General features: G+C 40.8%; 1 pseudogene; it reads right to left on the bottom strand.

Annotated features, from left to right (window-relative positions):
- Positions 1 to 682: 682 nt before the first annotated feature.
- On the bottom strand, positions 683 to 5,153 carry LOC146562996 (uncharacterized; annotated as a pseudogene).
- Positions 5,154 to 12,381: the final 7,228 nt, after the last annotated feature.

The following is a 12,381-nucleotide window of genomic DNA, read 5'->3' as shown; positions in this document are numbered from 1 at the left end:
ACTTCCTCCAGTTCTCATTAATGATAGTCACCTGTGAGCCTGTATCCCACAATGCTTGTGTTTCTACACCTTCAAAGAAACAATCCACCATACACTTCTTCCCGATCAGGGCTCTCAGCTTAGCCTGACAGCGTAGTGAGAGATGACTGGCATACGTGGCACCCACAGTCTCTTTAGCCTTGCCACTCTGCTCTAATTCTGCCTCCAACTGTCTTATCCGATTCCAAAGCAGTTCATGCAACTTGTCATCTGCTTCAGCATGGATGGGAATTAATGATTTGGGAGGGGCGATGGTCTGGATTCCCACTTGAGTGCTCTCCGATCTTTCTGTTGCCCCCCTTCGCCCTCTACAGCCTCTGGAGAGGTGTCCTGGCTGGCCACACTTGAAGCAGTGTTCACACCCTTCATTGGTTCCCTGCTCCTGGCATGCCTTACATCCCCTCCTCCCACTGGTTCTTAGTGGGCGAGTGGGGCCTTGAGGGGTGGTGATGCTCCTCCTTAATTCAGCCATCTCCTCTCTCAGCAGCCTGACCGCTTCATGCAGCTCTGACTCTCGGGAAGCAGCTACAACAGGTGTTCTGCGGTTCTTGGATTTCACCACTTCAGCTGATTGCTCTTGAGTCCCCAACCTAGTTTCGGCTACACCCAGACCCAATTGACTGGCTGGCCTTTCCGTCTGGAGTTAATTTACTTTCACAGATTTGCTGCCTGTAGTTTTCTTTTGCTTCAATTGTCTTTCTGATTCAACACTAGCTGCTTCATTCATCTTATCAATGAGGATTTCATCTGTCACCCGAGGGTCATCCAGATAGGGCTTGAGCTGAAACTTGATAGGGTCACTCAGTAGCCCAGTACTGACCGACCTCAAGAATTTCTTCTGGATGAGCTCAGGGCTGTATTGTTCATCGGACCCCGTGTCTTCCGATGCAAGCAGCAGCCTCTCTTTTAACTCAATTGCTCTGAAGAGGAAGTTTTGGGGAGACTCACGGCTGTCTTGTGTGACGTTCACTAGTCTGTGATACAAATCTGTGGTGCTATCTTCTTTAAAATGCCCCTTTAATATGGCCTTCAATTGGGGGAGGGTGAGGTCACGTTTTATCTCAAGCATGTCTCTAAGACTCAAACCTGGGCTGACAGACTTCACCACAGCCTCTATAACCTCCGCTTCACTGTGTCCTTTGTTCAGACCTCTGTCAATCTGATGCATCAGGTTGGTGTATGAGAGTCTGTCCTTTTGGCCCTTCTCCCCAATTTGACCACAGATTTTGAATTCCCTCCTTATCGTCACTTCCGAAAGGCGGTTGGCTGCGACAAGAAACACATTTTGTGGGGTGGTTGGTTGATTTGGTGGTGTCCTCTCCACCCTTCCACTCAGCCTCCTAATTTCTTCCTGCAGTGCTTCGCTGTTTCTCTGGAGCTGTGCGTATCTCTCTGCTAAATCAACTTCTTCCCTTATTTCCTGAGCCCCCTGTGGCGAGCTCGTTGGATTTGATCCACTTTCTGTGCTTCTGGAGCTCCCTATCGCTGGGTCGACACTTTCTAACATTTTCTTTAGATAGCAGAGCGCAACATCCTGCTCTTCATCATTAATAACCTTGTCCATCGATTCTGTAATTAATCTTATTAACGCTCATCTTGTTGTGACATTTCCACTAGGGATTTTAGCTTCAGCACATACCCCTTTGAGTTGGTCGAGTTGTAGGTTCCAGAGTGTCTGGGACACAGTCTCTGCCAGCTCCTCGAGGTCCATCGTGGTTGCTGTAGCCACGCCCCTTCCTTATTTTCATCACGCTGGACACGGCGTTAATAATCCCAGCGGTGCCTCCAATATTTGTTGCACACTTGGACAAATGACACTTCCAGGCGTGCATGAGTTCAGAATCGTTCTCTTTACTTGCTCTTTTGCAACTGCAAATACAAAACACAAGCACTTCAGTTCAGCGTAGCTGCGCTCTGCAGGCTATCTGTGCAGTAGAACACACGCGACCATTTTACATATAACTACTGAACACGTGTTAACAAAGTACTCATTTACTCAGTATTTTCCCACCAATGTTCATATTACAATATTCTGCACACTCGTATGCTCCCCCAACTAGTATTGTTGCGCATGGAGACTACCCTCTCGATCCCCTCATTACATCATTTGCGATGTGACGTCCCGTTTAACACCAGTTCAGGTACATCATGTAAATCACAAACTCCGACATTAGCGTTGTGTTCCATTAATGACAGTACCATACTCTAATACATTTCTCATACGTCAACATCATTCCGTTTATCAACACATAACTTGTGCTCACCTGCAAATACAAAACACAAGCACTTCAGTTCAGCGTAGCTGCGCTCTGCAGGCTATCTGTGCAGTAGAACACACAGGACCCCAAGGCTGCCCGATTCAGTGCCTGCGTGAGCCCGAAGCTGCCCGTTTCAGTGCCTGCGTGAGCACCACCCATGGGAATCATCATTGATCAGAGTATCCTAGCTATATTGCCAGTTATCACAGTATGTGTCAGAAATAGTAATACAGAACTGAACGCATAACATAACAATGATAAGAATGCATGAGATTATGGAGGGGGGGCAATATCTATTACAATACTTCCATCTGTGCCCACCCATTACATGAGTCCCACACACTGCATGCACATAGATATATACCATCAATCCTGAAGGTCCTGATACCACAGCCTTATGTAAAACATGACTGTAAGATGACCCCTGGTTCCGCATCCAAAGCGTGGAAGAGCTATTACTTCTATATCCAGGGATGAGAGGACACTTGAGCACTGGGCAAAACAACAATCCAGCTTAACCATCCGGCTCCACTTCAGTCACCATAGAGCAGAAGAAGCATCAAAGCCAGATGTCTTGCTTTAATCTACTGGACCGGTCTGCCTGACCAGCACAGTCCCATCTAACCTGAATTTTTATTCCTGCGAGTAAGTATAAAACCTTTTTTTTTTAGATAAGGTCTCTTCCTCCTGGAACAGAAATCTTTCACTTTTCCCCTGTCATGCATCCTCAATTTCATTGTCCTATTTTGTGTTTAATCTCCCTGTTTATCATTCTCTGTCACACACACTGTGCACATCACTGGCAAAAAAAACAAAAAACATTGGACCTGCAATCACCCATGGGAGGAAGCAGGAATATGTTTGTATGATGTCACAGAGGAGAAATGGCAGCTAATCAAAGGCATCTGTTTCTTCGGAGTGCCAGCATCATCTCAACTCAACACAAGCCAAACTTATGGACAAGTGGAAAAACTAAATGTATTTTCTCATCCCCAGAAAACAACACATGTTCATTTTTGGCTTTTCAACAGCAGTATCTTTAGTCCATTTTGTCCTCAAGTAGAACATGAATCTTCCCTCTCAGCCATCAGATCTTAAAAGAAAACAATAAGCCTTGGAGAGGATGTTATTTTTCTCTGTGACACTGAAAACACATGTCCAGCCACTGACAACTTATGTTTTGTGAATACACTTGTCACTGTGGTGTTTGTGACTTAGCTCCCCTTTGTGAAAGGTACTATCCTCCCACTCAGTTCTCTCCCTGTGAAGAAAAACATATCTGTCATCAAGGTTGAGAAGTGGAAATGTAGGATGAAGGGAAAGGGCACTGGGAAAACAAGTGGTAATTTGGTTGCCTCCCCAAGTCAAATTAGAAAATGGTGAGATAAATGTTTGCATAAATTTTCTGGAGCAGATGCTTTATTCAGTTGGAACAAGAGATTCTCAAATGTGTAAACACATTTTGAAACAGCTTACCAAAACCACAGTGAATTAGGATGCAAGTAGACATAAATGAACATTATCAGTCAGCTGAAAGCCACACAAGGCAATAATATAAACAAGAAGTAATATCCTTGTTCTCCAGCACATATTTGTCTTTATTTACCATTTTATTTTTGGATGCCAACACTGTGTGATGCTCCTCCCATTGTCTCCAAAAAAGGTCTGGGCTATTCTGCAGTGATCATTTTGTGGCATTGAAACATCATCAGCTGGTGCAACCTATCTGAGCCTTTTAGGCTATAAAAACTTACCCAGATATATTATTCAGGTCTCTGACTCATATTGTCAAGATCAACATCCATTGGTGTTTTTGTTTTATTAGTTGTTGGGGTTTTTTTTTTTAGCTTATAATAAATCGTGTTATATGGACTACTTGTCATATTCCTTGAGTCACTTTATTATGAACGGAGTCTTATGGTAAGGTAAGAGCTTTCATAACTGTTAATGGTCAAACTAAGTTGCCTTTTAAAGAAGGTTAATGTTAAGGGGCCCAGGGGCCAGTATGCATATGTGGACCCAGATGTGGAAGCAGGTACAAAAAGCAACGATAAAGGTTCAAAACTCTTTATTATATTAACACAAAAGCAAACACAGGGAGGGTCTCGCTAGCAGTCCCTCAGGGCACAGTGGTAAACAGAGTGGTATGGCGCAAGCGGAGGTCTAGAAGGCCGGGTGAGTGTCCAGTGACAGGTCAGTACAGAGAGTCCAACTTGATGAATCCAATGGTCCAGAGAAATGGGTGGCAGGAGGGCAGGCAGGTGAGGGATGGTTAGCCTGTGAGCTTGGAGCAGCGTGAGGAGTTACAGAGGGTGACCAGTGTCCAGGTAGGTATACAACTGTACTTAGAGTTAATGGTGAATCCAAGGTAATTGGTTAGCTGACAAACTGGCGAAGAAGAGATGTGAATGCTGGTTTTAAATACTGGCTGCAGATTTGCCCAGATCTTGCACAGGTGACAGTGGCAGGTGTACTGACTGAATGCTCCTCCCAAGGGAAGGAACAGTTGGTGTAAAAACACTGATGACTCACCCGGACTGTGACAGCTAAACTGAATTCCATTGCTTCCATTGTGGCCAAGATTTTTTGGAATTCACTACAAGAAAGTATACTGTTCAGATTGCTATAATTACTGTTTTTGTTGATTCTCTGTCATAGCTTGCACTGGTCAGTCTCGTTTCTCGTGATTCCTTACATTTTATGTGGGTCAGACACCTAGTCCAGTGTTTCCCATGCAGCTGAAGAGTATCTACAAAACCAGATTCCCTTACCAGTCTCCATTGAGCTGGTGTGCTTTTTCCTGAAGATTTCGGCCAAATACTTACCTTCCCGACCCACCTGCCTGCTCACGCTCATTTGGATTCGGTTAGATTCGGTTTCCTCTCATGACGTGGTTCAGTGGCTTCTTTCTGCCCCTATCTACAAATCAGTGACTTTTCCCACAATAGCTGTGCAATGTGGGTTCCTTTTCAAGGCTATGTGTAAACTTACCCAAAAATCAAAATGGAAAACAATGATTTATTACAGTCCTAAAGAAGCAAAATATGTTTATGTTTAATACACAGACCTGCAGCAACATTTAAACAACTTTATAGCTAAGAACTTTTGTTTGCGCATGGTTTGTTCACTAGGTTAGATCTTTCCAATAAAACAATGAATGACTAACAGTTACCTTGAAGGCCAATTTGAAAATCTTGAGATTTCAGTCACTGACACCAGCCCATGATCATAATACCATAGGGTAATGTTGAAAGTTATAGCGATCACACCTTAAGCGTGCCCCTATCCACATATTCAGCAACTAAATATGAATGAAAACAACACCCTTGCCATTTCCTCAGCAGAAGAAAAAATGTCTTGAAGCTTGGATCACTAGCACGTATGCATCATGCAGGGGACTTCTGTCTCTATAACTGAGCAGTGTTTGAAGTGTGCTTTGGGGATCCTGCCAGCCTTTGGCTGTAACTGGGAAACACAGCTGTCCTGTGGCTGATAGCTCGAGAGGAACAGTAACCAGATGATCATTTGTTTGTGTATTATTTACGGGAAATGTGCAGGCAAAAGAGTGACAGGTATCACAGGTCAATTACGGTGCAGAATAGGAAGTGAATGGAGTTAGCTGGACTGGGCTAAAAACACCACAGCACTTTACAGGAAGGGCCAGAGTCGTCTCTATTTTTTGAGGCGACTGAGGTCCTTCAACATCTGCCAGAAAATGCTGAGGATTTTCTATGAGTCTGTGGTGGCCAGTGCGATCCTCTATGCTGTTGCATGCTGGGGGAGCAGGCTGAGGGTCGCAGATGCCAACAGACTTAATAAACTGATCCGTAAGGCCAGCAATGTTGTGGGGATGGAGCTGGACTCCCTCAAGGTGGTGTCGGAGAGGCGGATGCTGTCCAAGATAAAGACAATGTTGGATAACACCTCCCACCCACTCCATGACATGTTGGTCAGTCACAGGAGCTCGTTCAGTGAGAGACTGAGATTACCGAAAAGCACCACTGAACGACACAGGAAATCATTCCTGCCTGTGGCCATCTCCCTGTACAACGCATCCACTTAACACACTGTTTGCTGCTACAACTACACGTTTCTTTTCCAAATATTTATTTATAAGTGACTTATGTATGTATGTATGTATGTATGTATGTATGTATGTATGTATGTATGTATGTATGTATATATATGTATATATTGTACTATTCTTAGTTAGCGTATTGTCTGTCTTGTCTTAATGTTGGTTTAAAATGGAGCACTGTAACAAAAAATAATTTCCCCCAGGGATCAATAAAGTATTCTGATTCTGATTCTGATTCTGATTAACACATCAAAAGTTAAAAGGTGGTAGATTACGAATTATCTTAATGACCTAATAATTCATTAGGTCTTGGTGCAATGACACATCACAGAGCACAGATGGTGGTGAGCAGGGAACAGTGTCTTCCCTGCAGTTTTATGTTTTAATCTGGTAGGAAACCAATTATGCCTGACGGATTTAATATTATGAGATTGAGTCCAAGTGAGGCACAATATAGCTGCTCCCTGTGAATTCTGATATGCAACATTCATCATTGCATACATACCATTCCTTGCTCAACAATCAACATTTTTCCTACATTCGGAAAACAGGTTTGCATTATGAAACAAGATGAGCTATCACTTGGTTTTAATTATAGAAAGGTTGTTTTTTAAAATTAATCTATGGAATTAAACATACTGAGATTATTTAATGTGTTCTGCTCTCATGAGATTTGTTTTACTGCTCAGACAATTAATTTAGAAAATTACTATCAGGTTAACTGATGAAATGAAAATAATGATTAGCTGCATTCCTCCATGCATTCCTCCATCAAACACAACCTTCACTTCTTTCTAGTTTGCAGGTTTGACTTTCACTTCCTAAACCTGCAGAAAAAAGCTAGATCCCGCACCTTGTGAACAGAACATGGATATGCTATACTTTAACTGTGATTCAAAAGGTTCCCAGCTGTAGCATAGCATTTGTTTAACCATAACAAATCTAACAAGCCTGCAATCAATCAGTCTTGATAGGCTGGAAGCCTTGCATGGCAATATCTAAAGTTACAAATGCAAAAGGAGCCAGCAGTTATACAGTTGTGGTAAATGAACCACTTCATGTCATGAGAGGCAAGCTTTGTGTTACAGGAAAGCAGCTGAAGATAAATGATGAATTACATTAAGAACTGCTTACCTGGCTGGAAACAAACCTGAAAGGCACCACGTGGTAACAACAAGATAGGATCTGTGTTCCTCGTCAGAATAGAAGCATCATTTTAGTATATTTAGTTGGCTAATGAAAAAATTAATTCCCACAAAATAACACAATAATGCAGAAAAATGTTGCATCATTTGCACTGTTTTGAGAGCAAATAATAGCTCTTATACATTACATGGTTCCCTACATGGTGTAAGCAATATAGCACCCATGACAGTGTCTAAACTTGTGGCATGCTGTGATTTTTACAGAAAGGCAAACTGAGCTGAATACTTCTTATTCATTTTTTTTGGACAGCATCATATACTGTAATATATTACTAGTGGTTGTCCCGTGTCATTAACCGGACACAGGCATACTTGTGAAATGGAGACAGCTACAGTTTCCCATAAATATGAAACAAGCAGGGCTTTTAGTAACAATACCAACTATGGCCACAAGATGGCAGTGATGAAAATGATGAATGCAAATAGACAATGAGATTTATGATAGCATTGTCTACAATGCAAGGAGAGCGATCGCTTTACTTTGGTACGTTTTCATTTAGTGTAATGTCTTCCAATTTAATTGATAGAAAGAGACCACGACCACTTGCTTTCCAAGGCTAAGAGATTTTCTGAAATTCCAGCATTTGAGGTTTTACTCCCAACTCATAATATCCTTATGCTTAGTCATAACTAAATATTGGCTTCAAATTATAATTATGACAATTTATCATATATTTCCAATATGAGGTGCAGTCCAAAAGAGTTAAAAAGGACTCTGTCAACATCAAAAGTACATGTAGATGCTATGATTGAGCTAAAATTATTTGCTGGCTACATGAGTAACTGTGGTAACCAATGACTCATAAATGTACTAAACATAGGTATGTAGGACAAGTGTGTTGCAGCTGGAAGAAGTTTGTCTTTTAACATACGTCTAACATTATAAAAGGGTTATTTTAAACCAAAGCACCCCTCACCCCATGAACCTATCCACATAATTTTGGTGCTTTAAATCATATACCTTTAATGCTAAAACATAACCAAGCAATTTATTTCCTCAAACCAAACAACCAAATCCAGAAGATGTAAAGGCAAAAATGAGTCCAAGTGTTCTGGCTGTAGGATGTGTGATTGCTGTATTCACTCTGATTCAGATGTTACTGTTTATCCAGTTTTGTCACATAGACTTAGCTGTTAGGCATTGTGGGAAAGCTTCAATTCACATTTACATAGCTTTTAAATTTAGCAGCAGTTTCAAATGTGGGTTAAATGTTCTTTCAGTAATAATTTATGTTACATACTGACCTCCAGAGACCTATTCTTTCTTAAGAATTCTTAAGCCGTTTGCATGCCCAGTTGCTTGATTTTATACACCATGGAATAGCCATGGAAGTGATTGAAACGCCTGAATTTAGTAGTGTGAATGGGGTTTCTGTTTCTGCATGGAATTTCTGCCAATTACCACTTCTACAGATGCTGTAAATTAGTTATGTAATTTGATACCATGAATTGTTGACATAGCTTAACCCTTGAACAAAAGCCCGTTAAACACCCAGGTGACCTGTGGACATTATGACCATAACATAATCTGTCTAAAAAAAAAGTGACTTATCAAAGGATTAAGACAAGCCAGCATCAGTCATTGCTAATAAATTTTAGATCCCAGCAAATTTTTTTTAGATAATAAAATGTAATACAATTATATTTTTCACAGGTGGTTCTCATTTGTATGACGTGCATGAAAATTGGTAAGAACAGACTTGAGTGAAGTAAGAAGCACGCTTTTTGTAATCCATCTTATAGTTTGCATCTAGCGTCACATTATTCATAGTGTTATTGTGGCTCAAGAGTTGGGAGTTCGCCTTGTAATCGGAAGGTTGCCGGTTCGAGCCCCGGCTTGGACAGTCTTGGTCGTTGTGTCCTTGGGCAAGACACTTCACCCGTTGCCTACTGGTGGTGGTCAGAGGGCCCGGTGGCGCCAGTGTCCGGCAGCCTCGCCTCTGTCAGTGCGCCCCAGGGTGGCTGTGGCTACAATGAAGCTGCTATCACCAGTGTGTGAATGTGTGTGTGAATGTGTGGATGACTGGATATGTAAAGCGCTTTGGGGTCCTTAGGGACTAGTAAAGCGCTATATAAATACAGGCCATTTACCATTTATTGCAGTCAGATTCTCTCTGTACCATAGTTCTCCTTTCTTGAGTCCTTATTCTTTCCTTGACCACATTGATTGTTGATTTAAATCAAGGTCAACAAGAAACCATCTATGAAATAAAGGCAGGAATCAAGACTCAACAAATAAGAAAAAAAAATGAATTTCAGACCATAAGAAGATCTTTAGCTTAAATGTAATGGACACAAATAAAAAATACTAAGTTTAAAATGTATTTAAATAAAAACAAATTATTTTTGGAACACTTTTTCCACTTCTGACATTAAACCTCTGCTTTTTGTTTATTTCAAAGTGCATGTTATTTGGAACCACTGTCTGCCACTGACTCGAAAAGTAGCTTTGTTAAACAGCATAGAAGTGATTAGCAACAGTAGTAAATTTCATGGACAGGTAATTAGAGTAATTGCTTAGAAATAATGAGGAGGCAGTTTTCCCCGAAAATAGACTTTAATAAATCCTTATTGATGGATTATGGCCCCATGTGGCCAAGAAATTAACTTAAAATTAAACTAGAAAATGGAATTTGATATACATTTGAATTTTTTACATTTTCTTTTCATGTAAAACACAAATATTAATTACAGTTTTAACTGTTTAATTTATAGTCTTTTAAAATGTGAGGTCAGACTCAACTGTCATACATTGATTTATAATTTAAGTCTAACAAATTCATCCAAACCATCAAACTCATCTCCATGGTCACTATCAAGGACAAGTTGGCAGTTATGGTCTTGCCACCCCTTCACCTCCTCCTCACCACCACTGCTCCTTCACACCGTGCAGAAGATCATTAATCTGAGTGTGTGCACTTTTGACTGAGCTGCAAATAGGCCCTAACTGCCTCCCTGCAGTTCCTGCCACAGATGATTATCGTTGCGACGATTAAAACACTGACTAATGCATCCCCTCAGGGTACGCCGCTGCCCATCTCCTTCATCACTGCCACTGACCCACTGAATGGCTTGTTAGCCGAAGTCTGCCCAGTGGATAGAGGGATGAGAAGTTACCGCCAGTGCTCTCCTTGCCAAAAGCTCACTGACTCTCGTGCAAGTGTATTAACAAGCCTAAGGTATTTGTTTTGCCTTTGTCAGCTTCAGTGGATGTTTTAGTTTGGCCTCAAATTCGATTACAAATGTTTTTTCTCACTTAATTTAAATAGTGTCATGCATAGGTCAGGGGGAAAATGTACTACACTAAGTAATCAAGTCCTTTATTACTTCTCAAAAGCTTACCCAAAATGTTTTCACAAGCTTCATTCACTGACTAACTTCTCAAACTGTCTCATTAACAGGATACTTGAGAAGTGCATCATTACTCAGCAACACACTTAATCATTTATTTTCCTCCAAATATGCAAGTGTGTTTTTTGGAGTGTGAAATCGCTCAAATGAATTCTCTTTTTTTCTTTTTTTCTGCAACGTAATCGTTGGATAATGGGCTCAGAGCTGAAGGCGTGTTCACATCAATTAATGCTATTCAGGGAGAACCCAGTAATTGATTGCTGCTACACTAACACAGCCCAACCATACTGCTTTCATTTTCAGTGCAATTAAGGGCTTGCGATTGTAGATCTCATCATAAATCTTAATCAGGATTCTTGCATTTGTAAGTGGAAAATGAAATCCTTAATGTATTTATATACCCCTTTAATTCAGCTTCCTAGAAATAGAGGATGACAGAGCAGGAAAACTAAAAAGGATTGCACTTGAGACCAGACAGGGTGGAACTACAATATTAAAATAGGAGGTGAGCAAGACCTTTTTGTAGATGAAGAAGAGAAAAAAGTTTGAGGGATATTGCAGTTCAATGTGTTTTGTATATCATAGACTTATTGGGAGTCTACATCTTGTATACATTACAGAGTCAGGGGGTGGGTCTATCAGCCAGCATTTTGAGTATTTTTGTATTTTTGATTTCTTATGTTATGCGGTAAAGATGTTAAGTTTTAGTATTATTATTAGTTTGGCTTGAGTTTTAGTCTAGCTTATGGTTTTCTATGTCTCCTTAGTTATGAGTCCTCAGTGTTTTACTTTCAGTTATGCCTGTGCGTTTGTCTCTCCGCATGTTCTGTGTTCTAATCATCTAGCTTGTGTTGTCATGTCTACATCTCTCAGTGTTTCATGTTTTATTTTGAAGACTGAGGTGTCTCCATGTTCTCTGTGTTTTGTTTTACCTTCTGTGGCATCATCATTTTCATTTGTGTCAGCTGTGTCTCTGCAGGTGTTTCCACTTCCCTCATTACCCTCCTGTGTATTTAAGTCCTCTATCTCTTGCTGTCTGTTTGGTTTCATGTCTAGCCATGTCACGCCTCAGCGGTCTTCTTACTGGTCAGGTTCATATTCAGTTTATTTCATAGTCCCATGGTCACATGTACCTGTTCAGTTCCATGTCTCTCGTCACAGTTTTAGTTAGCTTATTTAGTCATTTCCCAATTTAGGTTTCTGGTTAGTTTTCATCCTGTTTGCTTTTTGCCTTCTTTTGCATTCATGTTTAATCAGTCATAATAAACGGCTTGCCTTTTGTGAAACCATAGTTCGTTTCTCCAGTGTCTGCCTTTGGGTCCTCTTTTTCCTTCCCACATTTGCGACTTTTTTTTTTTTTTTTTTTTAAATCAGGCACTTAATTTTGGAATTTTGGAACAACATTTAAACTATAACTACTACAAACTACTAGTTTGTTTATTTAGAACCA

The sequence above is a fragment of the Mchenga conophoros genome, linkage group LG12 (assembly GCF_057382185.1).
Source record: "Mchenga conophoros isolate Kocher_MC1m ecotype Shallow Benthic linkage group LG12, M_conophoros_male_GT1.1, whole genome shotgun sequence".
Classification (NCBI taxonomy): domain Eukaryota; kingdom Metazoa; phylum Chordata; class Actinopteri; order Cichliformes; family Cichlidae; genus Mchenga; species Mchenga conophoros.
This window is presented reverse-complemented; position numbering and strand designations above follow the sequence as displayed.